This window comes from Ranitomeya imitator, chromosome 8 (genome assembly GCF_032444005.1).
Source record: "Ranitomeya imitator isolate aRanImi1 chromosome 8, aRanImi1.pri, whole genome shotgun sequence".
Taxonomy (NCBI): Eukaryota; Metazoa; Chordata; class Amphibia; order Anura; family Dendrobatidae; genus Ranitomeya; species Ranitomeya imitator.
In genome coordinates this window covers 142,540,102-142,553,810 of record NC_091289.1, presented here as the reverse complement: position 1 = coordinate 142,553,810, position 13,709 = coordinate 142,540,102, and the positions used below count along the sequence as shown (strand labels likewise).

General features: G+C 47.2%; 1 protein-coding gene across 2 annotated transcripts in view; it reads left to right on the top strand.

Annotated features, from left to right (window-relative positions):
• The first annotated feature begins 232 nt into the window (after window positions 1–232).
• The window catches only part of LOC138648020 (dimethylaniline monooxygenase [N-oxide-forming] 2-like), a 62,482-nt gene continuing 49,005 nt past the window's right edge, over window positions 233–13,709 (top strand). The window contains exon 1 of one of the 2 annotated variants that reach the window (XM_069737480.1): window positions 233–508. The gene's annotated coding sequence lies outside the window, so the exon portion shown is untranslated. The remainder of the gene's footprint in view (window positions 509–13,709) is intronic. The other variant, XM_069737479.1, reaches the window with a different exon arrangement.

The following is a 13,709-nucleotide window of genomic DNA, read 5'->3' as shown; positions in this document are numbered from 1 at the left end:
TTGTCTTTTGATAAAAGTTAACAACAATAACTATAATTTTGATCTTGATGTCTAGGTCAAGTTATTTTGTGTCGGCTGTAAGTTATAAGAGGCTTCAATGGTGTTTATGGAGTTGTGATTCCACACAGGAGCAGTAGATGGCAGTGTTACTCTTAGCTTTTAAGTTTTCAGTCCAAAGTTTAAAAAAAAGGAAAAAAATCGGATATAACACAGTTAGTTTTGTTTTGTTATCAGGTTTGATGCCTGCAATTGTGAGAACTGTTTATAGCTGTCTCTATAGGGTATCAAAGTTCAGTGGGGCAGGGTCCTAGCTCTATCTCCCCTCAACAGAAGGTGAAAGGTGGTGTTAGATGGAGAAACAGCAGTGTTTCACTTCACCCCTGATTCCCAAAATGACGGAATTGGCGCCTTTGTAAGGGCGGCTGCAGAGGAGTCCGGCAGGATGTGGAAAGGAAGAATTCCCAAATAGCGACGGCAACAGGACTCAGAGGAGACAACAGGAGGCGAGGTAGGACCGCGTTCCTCTGCATCCAGTCCTCTCCATGTGTCGGGACCTGTGTGTGCTTTGAAGTGGTTGTTGTTTCATGCCCGGGGATTCCCCTAGATAGTGACAAGTAGTGATGAGCGAATAAACTCATTACTCGAGATTTCCCGAGCACGCTTGGGTGTCCTCCGAGTATTTTTTAGTGCTCGGAGATTTAGTTTTCTTCACCGCAGCTGAATGATTTACATCTGTTAGCCAGCATAAGTATATGTGGGGGTTGCCTGGTTGCTAGGGAATCCCCACATGTAATCAAGCTGGCTAACAGATGTAAATCATCGGGAAATCTCGAGTAACGAGTATATTCGCTCATCACTAGTGACAAGTCGTATCCCTCACCTCTCAGTGCTGGCCCCAGTCATCTTATCTAGTGATGAGCGAGCATGCTCACCACTACTCGGTACTCGCTGCTTGCTGATTATTTCCGGGGTTGCTCTGCGGGATCTCGGGTCCCCGCCATGCATGTTTGGCACTCTTTAGAGAGTCAATGAACATGCAGGGATTGTCTGCCACACATTGTAATGCCCCAGTCATGCTGGTTGTGGTATTAGTGATTAGCTGACCACACAGCGTCATCAGGTCTATATCAGACCTGGCGCCGCCCTGCTCGTCACGGTCTGCTCCGGAATCAGGCAGTGTAGGGAGAGTTGCTGCAGAGCTAGGGGGAGATTTGCTTGGTTCTTACTTATTGTGGGTATACCATATACAGTATAATACACATATCCATGTCAACTAACAGTCCTTCTGAGGACTTATAAAGCTGCATAGATATCAGTGCTAGGCACAAGGCCGGCATCAGCACCTGGCGTACCCGGGCAAGTGCCAGGGGCCCTGGCAAGAGAGGGGGGCCCATTCAAGGCATTAAGGGCAGGCAGCTGCCAGTGCCTAGGACCACTGCTCCCCCAGGGGCCCTCAGCTAGCGGCACATCACGGAGCTGACTCGGCAGGGGAAGGAGCGGCCGGGGGCTGTCTAATTATACTCACCTACTCCTTGCGGCTGGCGCCGTCCCAGCAGGTCCCCGGCTCCCCAGCTTCTTCCTGTGTTGAGTGGTCACATGGTACCGTTCATTACAGTAATGAATATGCGGCTCCTCCTCCCATAAGGGTGGAGCCACATATTCATTACTGTAATGAGCGGTAACGGTGACCGCTCAATACAGGAAGAAGCTGTCGGCGCCGGGAAGCAGGGACTGCACAGCGCCAGGAGCAGGTGAGTATAACAGGGAGGGGAGCGAAGCGCTGCACGATATTCACCTGCTCCTCGTTCCAGCCGCCGCTCTGTCTTCCACGTCCTCTGCAGTGACGCTGAGGTCAGAGGGCGTGGTGACATGGTTAGTGCGCGCCCTCTGCCTGAGCGTCAGTGCAGAAGACACTGAAGAAGATGGAGCGGTAGCTGGAACGAGGACAGGTGAATATTGAAAGTGTCAGGGGCCTGAGCGATGGAGAGGTGAGTATGTGATTTTTTTTTTTTTTATCGCAGCAACAGCAAATGGGTCAAGTGTCTGTATGGGGCAAGTGTCTGTATGGGGCCATAACGTTTGTGCAGCACTATATGGGGCAAGTGTCTGTATGGAGCATCTATGGGGCCATAACGTTTGTGCAGCACTATATGGGGCAAGTGTCTCTATATACTAAATGGCTGTTCTATATACTACGTGGGCCGTGTTATATACTACGTGGGCTGTTATATGCTACATGGGCTGTGCTATATACTAGATGGCTGTTCTATAAACTACGTGGGCCGTGTTATATACTATGTGGCTGTGCTATATACTATATGGGCTGTGCTATACACTACGTGGCTGTGTTATATGCTACATGGGCTGTTATATACTACATGGCTGTGTTATATGCTACGTGGTTGTGCTATATACTAAGTGGGCTGTGTTATATACTACATGGCTGTGTTTATATGAATCGTGGTATGTGTTAAAAGGGGGGGCCCACTGAGACTCTTTCACCCGTGGCCCTCAAAAACCTGGAGCCAGCCTTGGCTAGGCAGGCAGGCAGTGTATGTGGCAGACTGCAGTGCATATAGTAAGAGGGTCCATTCCAGTTCTGTCTCCTGCTGCTATTAAAGATATTTATAGACATAGCCCCAGGCATCAGGGGCCAGGAATAATTTTTTTACAGGCCAGCTATTTATGACAGTGGTTTGTCCGACACACAGATCAGAGATAAAAACTGTGTTAAAAAATCTGCCATTTCTGGCCTCCCTTTAAATTTTGTTGTAGTGTGTTAGTGAAGTTATTGACACCAATTTGCTGGTAAAAATAGTTACCTACAGACAAGCTATTTCAAACTGTGGTTTGTCCGTCACATGGATTACAAATAAGTTCGCTCCAAATTCAGCCATTTGTAGTTAACGTGGAAAATATTGTCCTCCATTTGTGCCACAACAAACACCCACATCTTCTCGCCCGACCTGTCTGTCCCAATTACTAGGGGACCGTAGCACACCACTATTGAACCCAGAGCAATGTCAAAAGGTTGTTGGTTGGATAGCGGATAAAGCTTCCAGTCACTTTGCCACCATCACCACCACCATGTCTTCCACCAGGTCAAGTCTCCGAGAGTCAGCTGTGAGTCTGGACCGCATATTCCTCACCCTGATCCTCCTTCCTCCCACCATGCCAAGTGCCTGGAGACAACTGATCCCACACTTGAATATTCTGAAGAGCTGTTCACTTTTCCATTTATGGAATCAGGCCTCTTGTCCGGTCCACTTGAAGAGGGGCAAGAGGAGATTGCATGTAGCGATGCCCAAATATTTGAGCAGCCACGGTCACACAAAGGTGATGGTGGGAATGTGTCACAAGAGGTGGACGATGATGAGACACAATTGCTGGAAAGTCAGGAGGAGGAGCAGGGTGTGAAAGTGGAACACAAGGTGGTGGATGATATAGTAACTGACCCAAGCTGGCAGGAGAACATGCAGATCGAGGACAGCAGCACACAGGGGGAGGGAGGCCTAGCACCCCAACAGGCAGGAAGAACAGTGTGGTGGCTGCAGACAGAAGGCCGGCAACCATTCCCCATAACACCAACACGACGGAAGTTGCCAGTCCAACTGTTAGGTCCTCCCGAGTCTGCTTGTTTTTTTAAAAACTCTGCCAATAACCCCCAAAAGGCCATTTGCACCACCTGCCAGGCCAACATCAGCAGCGGTAGCAAAACTACCAGACTGACCACCACCAGCATGATCAGGCACATGACAGCAAAGCACCCAACTTTGTGGGCCAAACCCCAGGGTCCAGGAACAGTGTCTGTGGGTGACACCACTGCTTCTTCCGTTGTTGTGCGTGAAAGCCAATCCCCTGTCCATGGTGCATGCGAAGATGCCTCCTGCCCTGCACCTGTTGTTGCACACACTCTGCTAGCACAATCAGCAAGCACGTCCACGTACTTGTCCTAGTACAGCATTCAGTTGTCCATACCCCAGTCCTTGGAACGCAAGCGCAAATACGCAGCCAATGCCCCACAGGCCACACTACTAAATTCTCACATTTCACAACTACTTGTGCTCGAAATGATGCCTTTTAGGCTCGTGGAGACGGAAACTTTCCGCAACCTCATGGTGACGGCCGTCCCTCGGTACTCAGTCCCCAACCGCAACTATTTGTCCCGTTGTGCCGTCCCCGCATTACACAAGCACATGTCCCACAACATTAGCCGTGAACTCAACAATGCAGTTACTGGGAAAATCCACCTAACCATGGACACATAGACAAGTGCTTGTGGGCAGGGACGGTACATCCCGCTGATGGCACACTTTGTTAACATAGTGGAGGCTGGGTCCCAGTCAGACCTTGGGATGGAACATGTCCTCCTGATGCCTAGGATTGCGGTTCCTAGGTCAATCAGGGTTGCCCCCACAGTCTACAGCTCCTGCACCTCCTCCTCCTCTTCAGCCTCCATCACAGAAATTACCACATCACAAGCTGGAAGCACTGCAGCACTGCCTCAGCCAAGTAGCAACAGGCTGTGCTGAAGCTCATATGCTTAGGTGAAAACACACAATGCTGAAGAATTGTGGACAGTGCTGAAAGAGCAGGCAGATCTGTGGCAACACCGCTGAACCTACTGCCAGGCATGGTCGTGTGTGACAATGGCCAGAACCTGGTGGTGGCTCTGAGGCAAGCTCACACACATATCATGCCTGGCCTATGTGCTTAACCTCGTGGTTCAGTGGCTTCTCAAAATCTTCCTGGATCTGCTCGTCAAAGTATGCCGCCTGTGTGCCCATTTTAGAAAATCAGCTTCAGTTTCTGCCACCCTTGCTGTGCTTTAGCAGCGTTTGCAGCTTCCAGCTCACCAACTGATGTGTGATGTCCCCGCATGCTGGAACTCTACCCTGCAGATGTTGGAAAGGATTTGTGAACAGAAAAGGGCAGTTGCTGACTACCAGCATCAACAAGGCCTTCGGTATTCAGTTCAGACTCCACACATAAGATCTCAGGAGTAGACATGGATGTCAGACATATGTATCATCCTCCAAAACTTTGAGGACTCCACCAAGATGGTGAGCAGCGATCACGGCATAACTACCATCACCATCCCAATTCTCTGTGTTCTGAAGCGCTCTCTTCTCTCAATCAAAGTGGATGCATTGCAGGCGGAGCTCGATGAGATGGAACAAGGAATCATACAGGGTGATTACACACAGCCCAGCCTCATCTCTCCCAATGTGGATTGGGTGACAAGAAGGAAGAGGAGGTAGAGCAAGAGCTAGTTTCATGCGCTATAAATGGTACTACCTGCACAACTGTCTGTTCAGCGTGGATGGCCTGAGGACAGGGAGGAGGAGGAGAGCATGGTTAGTTGTCCTCTTGGTGAGGACACGGGAGTCTTGCCTCTTAGCAGTCTAGCATGAATGGCTGAGTTTATGTTACGCTGCCTTTCCCATGACCCTCGTGTTCCCAAAATTTTGGGTGACAGTCATTACTGGTTGGTGACACTTCTAGACCCACGCTACAAGGAGAACTTTCTATCTCTTATTCCTGAGGTAGACAGGTCTACTAAAATGGGGCAGTACCAGAGGACCCTTGTTGCGGAATTATTAGAAAAATTCCCATCTGAAAACGCCTGTGGCAGAGGTAACAGTTCGTTGGACAACCAAGGAGTACAGGCGAGAGAGACACAACTCCAATCTAGCAGAGGCAGGGAAACACTGGCAAAGTTCTTGGAGAGTTTTCTCAGACCATTCCATCGCACAGGCCCTGAGGCGCGGGGTACACTCACAAGGAGTGCAAAGTTTGGGAAGATTCTGAGGGAGTACCTTGCTGATCGTACCAACGTCCTCCATGATTCCTCTGTGCTTTACAATTATTGGGTATCGAAGCTGGACACGTGGTATGAACTGGCTCTCTACGCCTTGGAGGTCCTAGCCTGCCCTGCCGCTAGCGTTTTGTCAGAGCAGGTTTTTAGTGCTGCTGGTGGAATTATAACTGATAAGTGCATCCGCCTGTCAACTGAAAATGCTGAGAGGCTGAATCCTATAAAAATGAACAAGGGCTGGATTGGGCAGGACTTTCAACACCACCGAATGATAGCAGCGTAAGAAACTCAAATCCAGTGTCTTTTTTTAGGAGGTCTATTCTCATGCACCTCTTCACACGGACACATGGGTATACACTTCCTGATTTTGGGTATTTGCTGTTGCCTCCATCTCCTCATCCTTATCCTACACCACCATATCACCAGGGTGACTGTGGTCCATGGTGCAACAACCACATCATTTTTTTAAAGGATGTTTATGATGCCCATAAAAACAAATTGTTAGACAGTGTGTTCATGTATACCCCCCAGGGGCAAATATTCGTCAGCCTATACACTTAGTGCATGGGCATTACAAGTATAGGAGACCACCTACTTTCTAATGGGAACATTTTTTTTTATGAGGCCCTCCTCCATGTCTCTTCCAAGAGGCATTGGAGTGCCTACAAATTTTTGGCAGCCCTTGCATTCTCTGCTTGGGCAAACACTATGGGACACCCACTTCCTATTAATGAGAATATTTTTTCAAGAGGCCCTCCTGTACATCTCGTGAAAGGGGTATTGGGGTGCATCCACATTTTTGGCAGCCCTTGCATTCACTGCATAGGTAAACACAATGGGAGACCCCCTTCCTAATAATGGGAACATTTTTTTTCATGAGGCCCTCCTGTATGTCTCTTCAAAGGGGTATTGGGGTGCATCCAAATTTTGGGCAGCACTGCCACTCACTGCATAGCAAACACTATGGGAGACCCACTTCCTAATAATGGGAACATTTTTTTCATGAGGCTCTCCTGTATGTTTTGTCAAAGGGGTTTTGGGGTGAATCCAAATTTTTGTCAGCTCATGCATTCACTGCATAGGCAAACACAATAGGAGACCCACTTCCTAATAATGGGAACATTTTTTCATGAGGCCCTCCTGAATGTCTCATCAAAGGGGTATTGGGGTGCGTCCAAATTTTGGTCAACCCTGCCACTCACCGCATAGCAAACACTATGGGAGACCCACTTCCTAATAATGGGAGTATTTTTTCATGAGGCTCTCCTGTACGTCTCTTTAAAAGGGTATTGGGGTGTATCCAAATTTGTGGCAGCCACTGCATTCACTGCATAGGAAAACACTATGGGAGACCCACTTCTTAATAATGGGAACATTTTTTGATGAGGCCCTCTTGTACGTCTCATCAAAGGGGTATTGGGGTGCTTCCAAATTTTTGGCAGCCCTTGCATTCACTGCATAGGCAAGCACTATGGGAGACCCACTTCCTAATAATGGGAACATTTTTTCAAGAGGCTCTCCTGTATGTCTCGTAAAAGATGTTTTAGGGTGTGTCCAAATTTTGGGCAGCCCCCCCACTCACTGCATAGGCAAACACTATGGGAGACCCACTTCCTAAAATTGAGAACATTTTTTGATGAGGCCCTCCTGTAATTTTTGTCAAAGGGGTATTGGGGTGCATCCAAATTTTGGGCAGCCCCGCCACTCACTGCATAGGCAAACACTATGGGAGACCCACTTCCTAATAATGAGAGCATTTTTTCATGAGGCCCTCCTGTACGTCTTGTCAAAGGAGTATTGAGGTGCTTCCATATTTTTGGCAGCCCTTGCATTTCCTGCATAGGCAAACGCTATGGGAGACCCACTTCCTAATAATGGGAAAAAATTTTCATGTGGCCCTCTTGTACCTCTCTTCAATGGGATATTGGGGTGCATTCAGATTTTGGGCAGCCCTGCCACTCACTGCATAGGCAAACACTATGGGAGACCCACTTCCTAATAATAGGAACATTTTTTCATGAGGCTCTCCTGTACGTCTCGTCAAGGGAGTTTTGGGGTGCGTCCAAATATTTGGCAGCCCATGCATTCACTGCATAGGCAAACACTGTGAGAGACCCACTTCCTAATAATGGGAACATTTTTTCATGAGGCCCTCCTCTACATCTCTTCAAAGGGGTATTGGTACAACAATTTCTTTTAAAAATGGCATCAAAATTTGTCCCACAATTTCTGCTGAACGTGGCAATACCCCATATGTGGCTGTGCAGTACTACATAGCCATACAGAGAGACTTGGGAGGGACGGAACACTATTTGCCTCCTGGAACACAAATTTTCCTACAATAGTTTGCAGATTCTGTATAAAGAGCCCCTAAGTGCTAGAAAAGCAGAATCCCCCTCAAGTGACCCCATTTTGGAAATTATAACCCTTTTGGAATTTATCTACTGTACAGATGTACTGAAGATTTTGATTCCATGGGTGTATTCCAGAAGCAAGCAACAGTGGATGTTGCTGAGTGAAAATTGCAAACTGCCGTTGTAGTGACAAGTACGTTGCAGTCACCTGTACATTATACCAAGCTCATGCTTCTGGAGACACGCACCTGTAAATTAGGCGGGTTGTCATCGCTACAGAAATGCCATGCATGTGGGCTCTAGATGTGGTTTAGGCATTTTGGGACACAAAAGGGAGGGGGACATTTGGATTTGGGAGCGGAGAATTTGCTGAATTTGTTTTGGGAGGCAAGGAGCCATTTTGCTTTTCCAGAGCCTTTTTAATACCACTAACATGGAAGCCTCTATATTTCCGTTAATAGATGGCAGACCTGAGTTACGGCTTGCTTTTTTGTGGATTGAGTTGAAACTTTTATTGGGAACATTTTACATGGCATTTGTGATCACATTTATCCGGCTGTTGTGAATTCTGCTTTTGGGCTCCCTCCGGTGGTTGTAGGTGGTAATGCAGTTGTCTCTGGGCTGCAGTCCTGGACAGGTGTATCTGCTGATTGCAATTCTGACTGGGGTATTTAGGTTTGCAGGACTCATTAGTCCTTGCCAGTTGTCAATGTTTCTTGGGAAGTGTTGGACCTCTGTCTGGCTTCTCCTGCTTAGCTGCCAATTCAGCAAAGATAAGTGTCTGTTTCTTTTTCTATGGCACACAAGCTGTGTGCTTGTTTTTTGATTGTATTCCTGCTCTGAGTTTAGGAGTCTCTGGAGTTGCAGATATACGATCCACGTCTTTAGTTAGATGGAGGAATTTTTTGTATAATCTGCCGTGGATATTTTTGGAAGGGTTTTAATACTGACCACACAGAACTTTGTCCTATCCTTTCCTATTTTAGCTAGAGTGGCCTCTTGTGCTAAATCCTGTTTTCTGCCTGTGTTTGTCTTTCCTCTCCTACTCACAGCCAATATTTGTGGGGGGCTGCCTATCCTTTGGGGTTCTGCTCTGAGGCAAGGTAGTATTCCTATTTCCATCTATAGGGGTATTTAGTCCTCCAGCTGTGACGAGGTGTCTAGGGTTTGTTAGGTACACACCACGGCTACTTCTAGTTGTGGTGTTAAGATCAGGATTTGCGGTCAGTATAGTTACCACCTACTCCAGTGAAAGTTTTCATGCTGCTCCAAGGTCACCGGATCATAACAGTACAACTGGCCCATAATGAGTTAAATGCATCTCAGAAGAAGGGAAGAAAGGTGTTGAGCCATTTTTTTTTCTTCAGTCTGCTTTATCTTCTCTTCCATCTTTATCTCTGGGTGGCTGAGGAGCCTTGTGCTAGCATGAATGTTCAGGAATTAGCTTATCGTGTAGATCAGCTTGCTGCTAGGGTACAGGGGATTTCTGATTATATTGTTCAGACTCCTGTTTTAGAACCGAAGATTCCTACTCCTGACTTGTTTATTGGTGACAGGTCCAAATTTTTGAGTTTTAAAAACAACTGTAAACTATTTTTTGCTTTGAGACCTCGATCCTCCGGTGATTCCATTCAGCAGGTTAAAATCGTCATCTCCCTGCTGCGTGGCGACCCGCAGGATTGGGCGTTTTCCCTGAAATCCGGGAATCCGGCTTTGCTTAATGTAGACTCCTTTTTTCAGGCTTTAGGATTATTATATGATGAACCTAATTCTGTGGATCAAGCTGAGAAGACCTTGTTGGCCCTGTCTCAGGGTCAAGAGGCGGCAGAATTGTATTGTCAGAAATTCAGAAAATGGTCTGTGTTGACTAAATGGAATAATGATGCTTTGGCGGCAATTTTCTGAAAGGGTCTTTCTGAATCCATTAAAGATGTTATGGTGGGGTTTCCCATGCCTTCTGGTCTGAGTGATTCTATGTCTCTGGCCATTCAGATTGACTGGTGCTTACGGGAGCGCAGAACTGTGCGCGCTGTGGCGTTGTTCTCAGAGCAGACTTCTGAGCCAATGCAGTGTGATATGATTCTGTCTAAAATGGAACGACAAGGATTCAGACGTCAGAATAGGTTGTGTTATTATTGTGGCAACGCTTCTCATGTCATTTCAACCTGCCCTAAGCGGACAAAGAGGATCGCTAGTTCATTTACCATCAGTACTGTACAACCTAAATTTCTGTTATCTGTGTCCTTGATCTGCTCATTGTCATCATTTTCTGTCATGGCGTTTCTGGATTCAGGCGCCGCCTTGAACTTAATGGACTTTGAGTTTGCCAGGCGTTGTGGTTTTCCCTTGCAGCCTTTGCAGAACCTTATTCCTTTAAGGGGCATTGATGCTACACCCTTGGCTAAAAATAAGTCCCAGTTTTGGACACAGGTAACCATGCGCATGGCGCCAGCCCATCAGGAAGATTGTCGATTTCTGGTGTTGCATAATTTGCATGATGCTATCGTGCTGGGTTTTCCGTGGTTGCAGGTACATAATCCTTTGTTGGATTGGAAGTCCATGTCTGTGACTAGTTGGGGTTGTCAGGGGGTTCATAATGATGTTCCTTTGATGTCAATCTCCTCTTCTTCCTCTTCTGAAATTCCAGAGTTTTTGTCTGATTTTCAGGATGTATTCGATGAGCCCAAGTCCAGTTTCCTTCCACCGCACAGGGACTGCGATTGTGCGATTGACTTGATTCCAGGCTGTAAGTTTCCTAAGGGTCGACCTTTCAACCTGTCTGTGCCTGAACATACCGCCATGCGGAGCTATATTAAGGAGTCTTTGGAGAAAGGGCATATTCGGCCATCTTCTTCACCGTTGGGAGCGGGGTTCTTTTTTGTTGCTAAAAAAGATGGTTCCTTGAGACCCTGTATTGATTATCGCCTCTTGAATAAAATCACGGTCAAGTTTCAATACCCTTTACCTTTGCTTACCGATTTGTTTGCTAGGATTAAGGGAGCTAGTTGGTTTACGAAGATTGACCTTCGGGGGGCATATAATCTTGTTCGTATTAAGCAGGGTGATGAATGGAAAACTGCGTTTAACACACCCGAAGGCCATTTTGAATACCTTGTGATGTCATTCGGGCTCACTAATGCTCCATCTGTTTTTCAGTCCTTCATGCATGATATTTTCCGGACTTATATTGATAAGTTCTTGATTGTATATTTGGACGATATTTTGATTTTTTCCAATGATTGGGAGTCTCATGTGGAACAGGTCAGGATGGTATTTCAGATCCTTCGTGACAATGCCCTGTTTGTGAAAGGGTCTAAGTGTCTCTTTGGGGTGCAGAAGGTTTCTTTTTTGGGCTTTATTTTTTCTCCCTCGTCTATAGAGATGGATCCAGTTAAGGTTCAGGCCATTCATGATTGGATTCAGCCCACATCCGTGAAGAGCCTTCAGAAATTTTTGGGTGTTGCTAATTTTTATCGCCGTTTCATTGCTAATTTTTCCAGCGTGGTTAAACCCTTGACCGATTTGACGAAGAAAGGCGCTGATGTGGCGAATTGGTCCTCTGCGACTGTCTCTGCATTTCAGGAGCTTAAACGTCGATTTACTTCTGCTCCGGTGTTGCGCCAACCGGATGTTTCTCTTCCGTTTCAGGTTGAGGTTGACGCTTCTGAGATTGGGGCAGGGGCCGTTTTGTCTCAGAGGGATCCTGTTGGTTCCTTAATGAAACCGTGTGCTTTCTTTTCCCGTACGTTTTCGCCTGCTGAACGCAATTATGATGTCGGCAATCGGGAGTTGTTGGCTATGAAGTGGGCATTTGAGGAGTGGCGGCATTGGCTTGAGGGAGCTAAGCACCGTATTGTGGTCTTGACCGATCATAAGAATTTGATTTACCTCGAGTCTGCCAAACGGCTGAATCCTAGACAGGCTCGATGGTCCTTGTTTTTTTCCCGTTTTGATTTTGTGGTCTCGTACCTTCCGGGTTCTAAGAACATTAAGGCTGATGCCCTCTCTAGGAGTTGAACCGGTCGGTATTCTGAAAGAAGGGGTGGTCCTTTCTGCCATTTCCCCTGATTTAGGACGGGTTCTTCAGGAATTTCAGGCTGACAAACCTGACCGCTGTCCTGTGGGGAAACTGTTTGTTCCTGACAGATGGACTAGTAGAGTGATTTCTGAGGTTCACTGTTCCGTGTTGGCTGGTCATCCTGGCATTTTTGGTACCAGAGACTTGATTGGTAGGTCCTTTTGGTGGCCTTCTTTGTCGTGTGATGTGCGTTCTTTTGTGCAGTCCTGTGGGACTTGTGCTCGGGCTAAGCCTTGCTGTTCCCATGCTAGTGGGTTGCTTTTGCCATTGCCGGTCCCTGAGAGGCCCTGGACGCATATTTCTATGGATTTTATTTCCGATCTTCCGGTTTCCCAGAGGATGTCGGTTATCTGGGTTGTTTGTGACCGGTTCTCTAAGATGGTTCATTTGGTGCCTTTGCCTAAATTGCCTTCCTCTTCGGATTTGGTTCCGTTGTTTTTTCAGCATGTGGTCCGTTTGCATGGTATTCCGGAGAATATTGTGTCCGACAGAGGTTCCCAGTTTGTTTCTAGGTTTTGGCGGGCCTTTTGTGCTAGGCTGGGCATTGATTTGTCTTTTTCTTCTGCATTTCATCCTCAGACAAATGGCCAGACCGAGCGAACTAATCAGACTTTGGAGACTTATTTGAGATGCTTTGTGTCTGCTGATCAGGATGATTGGGTGGCCTTCTTGCCATTGGCTGAGTTTGCCCTTAATAATCGGGCTAGTTCGGCTACTTTGGTTTCACCTTTCTTTTGTAATTTTGGTTTTCATCCTCGTTTTTCTTCTGGGCAGGTTGAGCCTTCTGACTGTCCTGGTGTGGATTCTGTGGTTGACAGGTTGCAGCAGATTTGGGCTCATGTGGTGGACAATTTGGTGTTGTCTCAGGAGGCTCAACGTTTTGCTAACCGTCGTCGGTGTGTTGGTTCCCGGCTTCGGGTTGGGGATCTGGTCTGGTTGTCTTCCCATCATGTTCCTTTGAAGGTTTCTTCTCCTAAGTTTAAGCCTCGGTTTATTGGTCCTTATAGGATTTCTGAGATTATTAATCCGGTGTCTTTTCGACTGGCGCTTCCGGCCTCTTTTGCTATCCATAATGTCTTCCATAGATCTTTATTGTGGAAATATGTGGAGCCCGTTGTTCCCTCTGTTGATCCTCCGGCCCCTGTGTTGGTTGATGGGGAGTTGGAATATGTTGTTGTGAAGATTTTGGATTCCCGTTTTTGGAGGTGGGAGCTTCAGTACCTTGTCAAATGGAAGGGTTATGGCCAGGAGGATAATTCTTGGGTTTCTGCCTCTGATGTCCATGCCGCTGATTTGGTTTGTGCCTTTCATTTGGCTCATCCTGATCGGCCTGGGGGCTCTGGTGAGGGTTCGGTGACCCCTCCTCAAGGGGGGGGGGTACTGTTGTGAATTCTGCTTTTGGGCTTCCTCTGGTGGTTGTAGGTGGTAACACAGTTGTCTCTGGACTGCAGTCCTGGAC